At 32.0% G+C, this 11,759-nt stretch overlaps 1 long non-coding RNA gene across 2 annotated transcripts; it reads right to left on the bottom strand.

Annotated features, from left to right (window-relative positions):
* Window positions 1–914: 914 nt before the first annotated feature.
* Window positions 915–11,033, bottom strand: LOC134681994 (uncharacterized). 2 transcript variants are annotated; one of them, XR_010100750.1, is made up of 3 exons: window positions 10,943–11,033; window positions 3,447–3,619; window positions 915–1,028 (listed from the first exon to the last, which is right to left on the bottom strand). It is a non-coding gene; the product is annotated as an uncharacterized LOC134681994 (long non-coding RNA). The 2 variants fall into 2 exon arrangements; XR_010100749.1 differs by lacking the exon at window positions 10,943–11,033 and adding an exon at window positions 6,690–6,763.
* Between the last annotated feature and the right edge of the window lie 726 nt (window positions 11,034–11,759).

Consider the following 11,759-nt stretch of genomic DNA (forward strand, 5'->3'; position numbering starts at 1 on the left):
TTATATGTCATCTTCTTTTTATATATATTTATATATATTTAGACGTAAAAAGATCAACTATCAAATTATGCGATATGAGATAATTAGCATTATAAAATTCTTTTGTTTATCAAATACATTATTTCACAAATACAATTTTTTAACAAATACATTTTGTTAACTAATATAATATTCAACACACCATCGTTCAATGTAGTCTTATGCTGATTAGGAGCATATAATATGTAAGGGTATTCCTTTCCAGGTAATTTATCATAGTCACAGGGGCGATAATTAGCATCTGCAGTATCTATTACTACAATCCAAAATAAATCACCTGCACAGCCGTTATAAATATTGCTGATGTAGAAATGGCGATCAACGGTTTGGTCACTGTGTAAAAGAAAAACAAAATTTTAGCCGAAATATCTATAGATCAATATACATTTTACTGTATACATATGTTTACTAGTACGTTATTTTGTTATCATTCATACTTTTGTTGCGTTTTACAAATATCGAAGGTCGAGGAAGCTGTCAATTTTCCCAGGCGAAACTCTTTTGAAACCTTCAATTACGGTACTATAAAAAAAATGATGAATTTGAAAGTGTGTCACACTGAGGTTATTCTACCTCCTATAATGGTCTGTTCTAGTCATATTTGACGTCTCTTTCGCGTACTGATTTTTAATTTGATAATGAGATCCGAAAGTTTTATTTTGCACGTTCTATCGTAGCAAATGATAAGCCAGATTATTTAAAAGTTTTAATGAATTATTATCTTTCCTAGAAATCAGTAGACTAATTGCATATTTGAATAATCTGTTTTGACAGTTTATTGACATTATAGTATTTAAATGTTTATTTGTTTTTTTGTAGATAATTTACCCATCTATAGAGAAAAAGTTGACAGTAGACGATTGCGTCAGGTCGTTAAAAGTACTAGAAATAATCCGTTCTTTACTAAACCAATTGGAACTTGTTGATAGGTTGCCATCAAAATAAATACCTAAATCCAATTTTCCATTTGTAAATAGTTCAACTTTTACCTAAAATTATATAATACCATATTATATGTTAAGAGTAATTGTTATTATTTAACGTAATTCATGGTAAAAGAAATACAAATTAACTAAATAATTCAAGGTTAGGTGATTCTATGGGATGCATATATCCGATCAAACTTTTAGAATGAAAAGGGAACACTTGATTGGCCTCATATTTGACAGTTTATGTCAACTTTAAACACAATGTTACGACAACAGAGATAACTGCAGCTCCTTTGTTGTTAAATCCCCATTCCAAAAGATTACAACAGCACCTGTTCATGCAGTATATATTTCTGGTTGATCAATACGATATCTGTTTAGGAGTAACGACGTTATGTTTCAGTTATGGTGAAAAGAATAATGTCTTCATTTCTTTTGTGACATGATATTGATAGACTTATCACCAAACTGTGCTTACGTTATTTTTATATTTTTGCAATGACGGTCTTAGATTATAATCTTGTTATCCGTTTGGTTATAGTTATCAAATGTACCAGGATTGTAATTTATTATGCCAGACGCGCGTTTCGTCTACATTAGACTCATCAGTGACACTCATATCAAATATTTATAAAGCAAGTACAAGTACAAAGTTCAAGAGCACTGAATAGCATTTAGGATCCAAAATTCCAAAAAATTGTGCCACATACGGCTAATGTAATCTATGCCTAGGATAAGAAAATCCTAATTTTTTTTTCAAAACATTCAAAGTTTAGTAAACAAGACATTTATAAAACTGACCACATTATTGATATTCATGTCAACACCGAAGTCTTAACTACTAAGCTAGTTATACCCTGGGGGACGAGACGTCCACCAGCAGTGCCATCGACCAAGTGGTGCAAAGAGTTATCAAAGGTACCTGGGTTAAAATTTAGTACGCTAGACGCGCGTTTCGTTCATATAAGACTCAACAGTGACGCTCGTATCAACATATTCATATAGCCAAACAAGTACAAAGTTAAAGACCATGAAAGAGCATCAAGGATTCAAAATTTCAAAAAAATGTGCCAAATACGGCTAAGGTAACTAAATAATTCAAGGTTTGGTGATTCTATGGGTGATGCGGAAGACCACCATTGACAAGAAAAGAGGTATCACATGGTCCATGTTTACAAACCTAGAGGACCTTGACTTTGCTGATGATATAGCACTCCTTTCATCAAAACAAGATCATATGCAAGGAAAAACAGATCGGCTCAGCCATTTTGCAAGCCTAATTGGACTGGAATTGAATGCAAAAAAGACTCAAGAGATGCGACTCAACACAACATCAAACTTACGACTAGAAGCTGAGGGTACGGAAATCCAACAAGTAGATAAATTTACCTATCTATGAACTGTCGTTAGTACAGAAGATTCAACCAAAAAAGATATCAAAAGTAGGCTAGCCAAGGCAAGATCTTCATTTCAAAGACTACTACCCATTTGGAAGTCCAGCCACAATACAACAGAAAAACAAAGATCAGGCTATATAACAGTAAATTTCAAATTTTTCTTTCTGTATGAAAGTGAATGCTGGCGAGTAACAAAAACAGATATGAAAAAGCTCTCAAGTTTCCACCACAATTGTCTGAGGCGAATTTGTAAAATCTTTTGGCCAAACCGTATCTCAAATGACCATCTCCTCGAAACGACCAAGTCCATGTGTATCCTCAAAGAAATACAACAGAGGCGCTTCAGATGACTGGGGCATGTTCTCAAGATGTCTGTATCCAACATAACCAGGACTGCTCTTAGATGGACACCCCAGGGGAAGAGACCAAGAGGAAGACCCAAAAACACCTGGCGTCGAACAATTGAAGCAGAACTAAAGGAGCTTGACATGACCTGGGGAGAAGCCGAAACAAAGGCTAAAGACAGATCTGGATGGAGAAATCTTGTGGCGACCTTATGCTCCACCAGGAGCGAAGAGGATAGGTAGGTAGGTTGGTGATTCTATGGAATGCATATATCCGATCAAACTTTAAAAATGAAAAGTGAACATTTGATTGGCCTCACATTTTTACGACAACAGATATGATTGCAGCTCCTTCTTTGTTAAGCCCCCATTTTGAAAGATTACAACAGCACCTGTTCAGGCAGTATATATTTCTGGTTAATCAATACGATATTATGCCCTATCCCTGATAGACAATTTTTGTGTAAAAGGAAGATACAAAACCATAAAAATGAGGTCGTCCATTTCTAACATTTTACGGACACCATTAGGAATTGTTTGATTGGTATGAAATATCTGATTTAAGTATAACGACGTTTATGTTTCAGGTATTCTGAGCACTATTCAAATTGTCATCATTAGTTCTACATTATATCTTGTAAAAATACTTCTATTTTAACTTTATTCTGTTTCAGTCTTTATATAACTGTAGGCATATTACTCTTGTATGTGATCCACTTTATTAAATTTAAGTTTACCTGGTCAATACTCGACCCGTTCCAGTTGTCAATATTCGAACTTCTCAGATGACCAGATGTACATGATTCATTGATGTTTGCCATTTCTCTTCCAATAGACGGCGTTCTCCATGTGTCCAGTAGTGACTGTCCATTTCCACTGCATGCTACGAATATTGGTTTAAATTCTAATTCTAAATAAAAATCAGTCTAATGGTAATGAACATAATGAAAGTAGAAGGTATGAAAAGAATATTTGTGGACCCTTGTACTCGGAAATACTAAATCATGATTCATCCTCTATTTTTCGTACTATTAAATATACAACAGAAAAATCTAACATTCAGTATTTAAAGATTAAATAAGCTCTCTATAAATTAAGTCTATTAAGAATTTTCAGTAAGCAATTCTTTAAAAATCAAGGGCTGATAAGTATTGCGAATGTTAAACGGCATTTAGTGTTTTCTTGATTGAAGGCCAGTGTCCCTCTATTTTATTTGGTATTTCGGAAGTAAATATGAAAAGCAATGTTCTCTATCAATTACAAAAACTAATTCGTTTAATGTTTCTACAAGTAGGCCAATTCAATTTTCATTAGATAACCCGTGTAAAATAGCTCTTTTTGTTAATCTCAATGTATTTAAACTAACAAAAAGTCCTAGACCCACAGTTTTATATATTGAAATTTAAAAGAAAATTGAGTTTATTTCAAATTTTCAGAAATATCTAATGCCAACCATTTACACACTCCATCTATCTTATAACTGCCATCAGACGTTTTCATAAGTTTTGTGTTATGTCAAAATTTACCATCACAAATATATATATTTGGTCTTTCGTTGTGCAAAATGGGCAATGACATATAATGGGCAATTTCACATTTATATACTATACCACCATTACAATCAAGTGACCATATCCCATAATGTCATCAGATGTTTTTAACTTCTATAAATATATACCACGCCATAAACTTTGTTTATCTGGTTCGGGCCTTTCAATCGTTAAGTATTACAAATGAAAACTTATAATTCCTTCTTTTTGTCCCGACATATTATATCATAGTAGAGAAATCCAATCGTTGGAGAGGTGAGTTATGATTGGTCTATACATATTGTACATTTTATACTTTCAGGTACTCATCACTTGGAATAGTTAAAATGTTTTTTATGTATCATTAGCAGAAAAAAGAGCTTATACAAATATTGACCGGACATTTACGTACACATAACACCGATCATTTTAGTAAATTAATGAGAAAGATTGACTGAAATCAGCAAGTCCAAAGTCAGAAGACCTGGATTTTGTAAATCTTGATTTTTTTTTAAATTTTAGTTTCTTGTGTTTAATTTGGAGTTTAGTATGGCGTTCATTATTACTAAACTAGTATAAATATTTGTGTAGAGGTCAGCTGAAGGACGCCTCCGACTGCAGATGTTTCTCGCTGCGCTGAATACTTATTAGTGACATTCTGCTGTTATTTGTTATGTGGTCGGGTTGTTTGTTCTTTGGTACATTCCTCATTTTTATTCTCAAAATGTATCTTCCTTTTAACCAGTAATTATATCAAAGTAGGTCCAAATTATTTGCAGATATTCGTGAAAACATTAAACTGAAATAGACTTCAAACTTGTCTACAAATTACCGTCGATACATTTAGTTTTGGCATGCACAAATCATGTCATCTTTGACAGGCCTAGCGGTTTACATACTTAAACCATGAGATGTTGATTCTAGTTTCTGATGCATGTTTTTTTTATCATCAATAATTTATCGATTTTAATTAGAGGGCAGGAACTATGAGTTCTCCAAAATCGTACTTTCTTGTTAATTTGATCTGTTGATACTATTTAGGGCCATATCTCGTCTCTTTATCTTTAATAAAGACCAGCTTTGATCTATCTTTGGTATGACTATACATTTTCACTTATGTTCACATACTATGAACAAAAAAAATATTTATTTTAATAAATATATTTCCATTCTCTAGTTATACGGTATGCCTTACAACTTCTTCATGTTTCCGTATGACCATCCTGTATAAGGATCACCACCATGAGTTATGCGTATTAAGGAAGACATTTGGAGCTTGTATCGATACAGATTAATGTGAGCATTTGACTTTGCAATTCCCAAGCCATGCCGTGACAGGTCTTATTACCAGAAATTAAGCCTTCCCTAAACGTAATACAATGTAATCAAATAAAACATACCAACTCACAACTCACCTGATTCGCCCAGTACTCATAGTATAAAACGTGTATTTTTTTCTATGTATCAAATACATTTTTTTTAGATATCTGTGTGTTTTATATGGATGCCCGACAAATGCCTTGGCCAAACACGTCTAAGGTAATAACGAGGAATCGGTTATGACAAAATCTATCAAAACCGACACTACCAAATGCCGTGCTGTACCAATGGTAGAGGAAAGCCGACAATTCTACTGAAAAAGATCTAGGAAAGAAACTACCGATCCATCAGGAGAACACCAAAAACTCTCAGACTTCTAATGATAGGTCTGATAGTTTCCAATGGAAACTACTAATGGATCCCATTAAGTTAGAGCACATGTCTCAAACAAAGTGGAAAATATCTGCATAGGTGTTTTCCTCAACAAGAAAAAAATGATAGAAATTGAAAGTATATAATCTATTGATGATAAAATGTATTAGATAAAGCAATTTAGAAGACTAATTTGGATGATGTTGATGGATTCCCTCTGCAAAAAATAAACGTACGTTCTCATCGACAACTGCCGGCATTCACCGATTCAAACAACAAAATAATGTTCATGTACCTGTGTTTATTGTTCTTTCTGGCATCATTTTGTGTACGGTTTTTCCGGTTTGTTTAGTCATTTTGTGGGGACCTTTATAGCTTGCTTTTCGGTGTGAATCAAGGCTTCGTATTGAATAAAATTGAGAATGTAAATTGGGAATGATCCTAAGACCGTACGTTGACATGTAATGGTTGAACTTCACAAATAGTGACCTGGATGGAGAGTTATCTCATTGGCACTCAAACCACATCTTCTTATGTCTTTACATGACGGTCATTCTGTTAACAGACATTTCGTAATGGATAGTTATTATTCTCATTTTCATCGTTAATATAATGTGTATACCAAGGCAGGAATATTATAGTTGTTATTCATTCGTTGTATGTGTTTGAGCTTTCGATGTTTCTATTTGATTAGGGACTTTCAATTTTTAGTTTTGTTATTTTACTTTTCACATTAAGGCTAATCTATTCAATTCTAACCTTCACATGATAGTCCATCGTAGCCTGGTAAACATGAACATAAGTGAGAAGATCCGCTAACTGTACAAGTCCCACCGTTTAAACAAGGATCACCAAAGCATGGTGTTTCTGAAAAATGACAAGCATGCGTTATTTAGTGTATTGCACTTTTAAAACAAAAATTCGACTACATTAATTCATTAAACAATTTTATGCAATAATTGTTTTTTTCGTTTTATTTACTTTTGTATTTTTACGAGCAGTACTCAAGTTAAAATTTTGAAAAGAAATCTGTGGAAAATGTCAATTAAGGCAACAGTATCAAACCGTTATTCGAAATTCATAAATCGATTGAGAATAAATCAAATCCAGGATACAAATCTAAACTGAGACACATCAAATATAAGAGGAGAACTACGACACAACAGAAACACAACACTGAAAATGTAACATGCACAGAAACGAACTACAATATAACAATGGCCAACACAATGAATAAAAGTTCCAAGTGATGAAGTTGAAATCATTCCGTTATAAAATTTACGAGCGCCATCACGAGTTGGTTGACCGTTGTTGAATATCCGTCCCACAGATGATATCGGATATGTTCCTTATGCCGGAACTATATTTCCGTTCCCTTTTCACAAACGTGACCAATCGAATAATACTATATTTGTGGTGTGAGTGCCAATGAGACAACTATCCAATCAAATATAACTATAACCCAGGTTATTCATTTGTTTTATTTGTTTGAGCTTTTGATTTTTCCATTTGATTAGGGACTTTGCGTTTTTTATATCGCTCGGAGCTCTGTATTTTTGTTATTTTACTTTTTACATTATGGCTTATTTGTTTTTTCTAACCTTCACATGCAAGTCCATCGTAGCCTGGTAAACATGAACATATGTGAGAAGATCCGCTAACTGTACAAGTCCCACCGTTTAAACAAGGATCACCAAAGCATGGTGTTTCTGAAAAATTACAAGCATGCGTCATTTAGTGTATTGCACTTTATAAAACAAAATTTCGACTACATTAATTTTTTTATTATTCTCTGCAATAATCTCTGTATTTACTTTTGTATTTTACCGAGCAGTACTCAAGTTAAAATTTGGAAAGAAATTTGTGGGAAAATGTATTACGGACGACTTGATTAAAGACAACAGTATTTTACCTTTGTTCGAAATTTATAAATCGATTGAGAAAAATACTCAACTCTGAAGAAAATCCAATCGGAGGGTCCATATTCAAATGAAACGAAACGAACTTTAATTGATCAATGGTAAACACAATTGATAAGAGTTCCAATTGGTGAAGTTGAAATCATCCCGTTGTAAATTTTAGGTGGGTAGAACAAACAGTTTCTACAGAAAACATATACAGATAATGTTATACATGTCTATACGATATCATAACGAATAAAGCGACAGGGTATATGAATTTTTGTTTTGCCTTCATAAAAACTTTAACCAAGACATGTTTGTTCAAGCATATGAACATACATATATAATGAGAAGACAAAAATAGCTTTGCGCTGTTTAATTTTTTTTTACAATTTTCTAATTTTTATTCTCTATGTTATTTAGTAACTATCAATACATGTGTAATCTTAAATTGCCTCTAACTCATGGCAAAGATTGCATAACAAGCATTTGTAGACATGGAAGATTAGTTTTGAATTCATACAATTAATGATTTTTGTTTTTACTGGAATTTTGTTTCATGTTTTTAGAACGAAATATTGCGACATGTTTGTGATATAGTTCAAATTATGAAAGCGCATATAAATGTTTATTCTTTACCTTTACATTGTGATCCTTTAAAACCATCCTGACAAAAACAGACGTAGGATATTTCGCGTACTGCGCATGTTCCGTTATTATAGCAGGGTTCAGTAGAACAAGCGGAATCTGTAAAATAAACTTAATATTGATATAGCTATCATATTTAAATCTTTTTTTTTATTATTTTATTGAATTCAAAATAATATCGACTTTTTTTATTAAAGATATGGTATGTTTTCCTAATGTATTAAGATTGGTTTTCTGCTGAACTTCGCTACAGATTTCGTAAAATTTCTTATCTGAAAAGTCAACAGTCAAATGGTTTATATCAATTAAACAAACATATCGATATATAGTTTTTATCAATTGACATTAATTTCCATCAAAATAACGTACGTATTTCATTCATTTTAAACGTATGTGTTTAATGTTCATTTGAATTGGGTGTATATATGGATATATATTTATGCCGGTTACAGAGCAGGCGATTTGGTGTCATGATATCTCAGTAGCATGGGTTCGAATCTCGGCGACGGAAGAACAAATCATTTGCGAAAGCAAATTAACAGATCTAACATTGTTTAGACTAGTTGTATATACAGAATGTACACATCCATGTATCACCATCACTGCTGGTGATCCGATGTATAAATCTGTTGTAGAGTTGTCACTGGTTCAGACGTACTAATAGATATATTTATTTCTATGAATGTATCTTACATTAATTTTTAGGATCATTTACTATAAATTATTTAGCTGATCTGTAAAAATAACATCTTCATGTCTTATATAGCGTGTACTGTTGTACGACGCTAGATTAAAACTGACGTGGAAAGGTAACACCCGGCAACCCAGGTGGTCATGTAGTCTAGCACTCCGGTTGCAGTGCAGGCGATTTGGTGTCACGATATCTCAGTAGCATGGGTTCGAATCCCGACGTGGGAAGAACAAGAAATTTGCAAAAGGAAATTTACAGATATAACATTATTGGGTTGATTTTGAGACGAGTTGTATATAAAGTATCAACTATAAATAAGTTACAAAAGAGATATAATTCAGTATAGATCATATCTTATTGATTTTTCATAAATTGTATACATATACTTGCATTCGTACAAGATTGAAATCAAGTGAATAATGTAATCACTCTTCTGTATGTTTAAACCATTAATTGGCTTTTACATTGTCCTTTTTAAAAAAATAGTTGTATATAAATCGGAATACAGTGTTACTAATTCAGATCTAAGATTTAAAAAAATAAAATAACCTTCACACATTGTTCCATTGTATCCATCTTGACAAAAGCAAAAACTAGATGCTCCATTTATTTCACAAGATCCGTTGTTTAGACAAGGTTGGTGAGAACAAGGAGTTTCTAAAGAGAATAAATATGCTTATAAAGATCAACAATTCTTAACGTAACAAAACAAATAAGGTGAACGTTAGAGTTTAGATTTTTTTGAAAGGTATATCAATTTTTCTTAATACCTTTCATTCCAATTTTGACCTAGACTTGCTTGTCCAATCATTATAAATTGGAATAAAAATGGCATAACATTAGACGACACAAACTAGCTGTGCGCCGATTAATCTATTTACAATTTTCACAATCTTATTACATATATTGAAATTTTGATACTGATTTGTAGATATGATTACTTGGGTTTTTTTTGCATTGCTGCTTCTCGTTTTTATGTTTATTCTTTACCTTCACATAGTGTTCCATTATAACCATCTTGACAGGAACAAACGTAAGATGAATAATGCACTGTGCAAGTTCCATTATTGAGGCAGGGTTCAGTAGAACATGAGGAATCTGTAAAATTAAGTAAATATTGATATAGATACCATCTTCAATTAAAGTTTTTGTTATTTCTTAAATATAAAATTATATCTACTATTCATTAAAGATATGGTATGTGAACCTTTTGTATTATGATTTATTTTCTTAATGAACTTCGTAAGATATTTCGTAGATTCATTGGCAATTCTTTAATTTTGAAACTTGAAATTATAATTTCAAAATACGTTTTTGTTACAATGTTTGACTTTGATAGCCTAGTGATGTTAAATCGTGCTGTTTTTTCAACCACATTTGTGATAGAAATAGACGTACAACATGTACAATTACGACAATATTTGAAAAAAAACTCTAATCCAATCCTACCTTGATAAAAAAAAAAAAAAAAAAAAAAACTGAGAGAGATTTAAACAAACAAAAGTGTCGACCACATCAAAATTCGTTTTATTTTATTTGTTACTACAATCCTATCTTAACTTGCATTGAAGCTCTACCAGGTACACTTCAACACAAACTGTTAACAGTGTATAACTTTACTTCTAATGAATTCTGATGTTTGGTGCATTTGAGGTTAAACACAAGAAATGTAAAGAGAGCTTGATATTAAAAGGTTCTCTATATTATCGTATTCTAAAACTAAAACTAATTAGAACAAATATAAACATATACTTATCTGATAATAATTTTACCTTCACACTTGCTACCATTGTAACCAATGGGACATGCACAATTAAAAGATTCACCAACTTCAATGCATGTGCCACCATTATAACAGGGCTCATCATCGCATTGTGTTTCTAAAACGGATCATTATACAAATTATATCATGAGAAAGACCATTATGTTTCCGAAAACAAATGGAAATTATTTCATAAATTGTGGAATAAACTGTATATTAAAACGATATCAAAGCGATAAAACTATCCTGTAAAAGTGTTTTTTTCTGTTTTTCTGACAGAGCAGCCATATGCATTACCGTTGATGCAGATCTGTCTTGAGACACTTAAAAGCTAGACACCACATTTTAAACGTTCTCACATGGATCTTTTTAAAAGGAAGATATTTTCACAGTTCTAAATAAAGTTTTACTAAAATATGAACGCATGTATGAATTATTCTTGTCATTCTCATTTCCGAGTTGAAGGAGTCTTTCATAACTTTTTCACTTCTTTTAAAAGTAATTAAATAATTAGATGCGAAATCATATTAACTACCGAAGAGTTGCCTAAATTTGAAAATTTAAAAGAATGCTGTGAAGTGTTTTATTGTTGCCTTAATTTTTTGTTTTATCAGATAATTTACCTTTAAGATGAAAATAAAGGAATAGACTAATGAAGACAATTGTTGAAATCAGTATAACAAATACAGCTACTATCAATCTCCGTCTACTGTCTTGAGAAACTTCTGTTATTCCCATTTATTGCTGTAGGATTATTTCTGTAAGTTCAGTATCATCTACATAAAATTAATGATATTTTCATTGTTATTTTTTTTAACAAAATGTGT

The sequence above is a fragment of the Mytilus trossulus genome, chromosome 8 (genome assembly GCF_036588685.1).
Source record: "Mytilus trossulus isolate FHL-02 chromosome 8, PNRI_Mtr1.1.1.hap1, whole genome shotgun sequence".
NCBI classification, from domain to species: Eukaryota; Metazoa; Mollusca; class Bivalvia; order Mytilida; family Mytilidae; genus Mytilus; species Mytilus trossulus.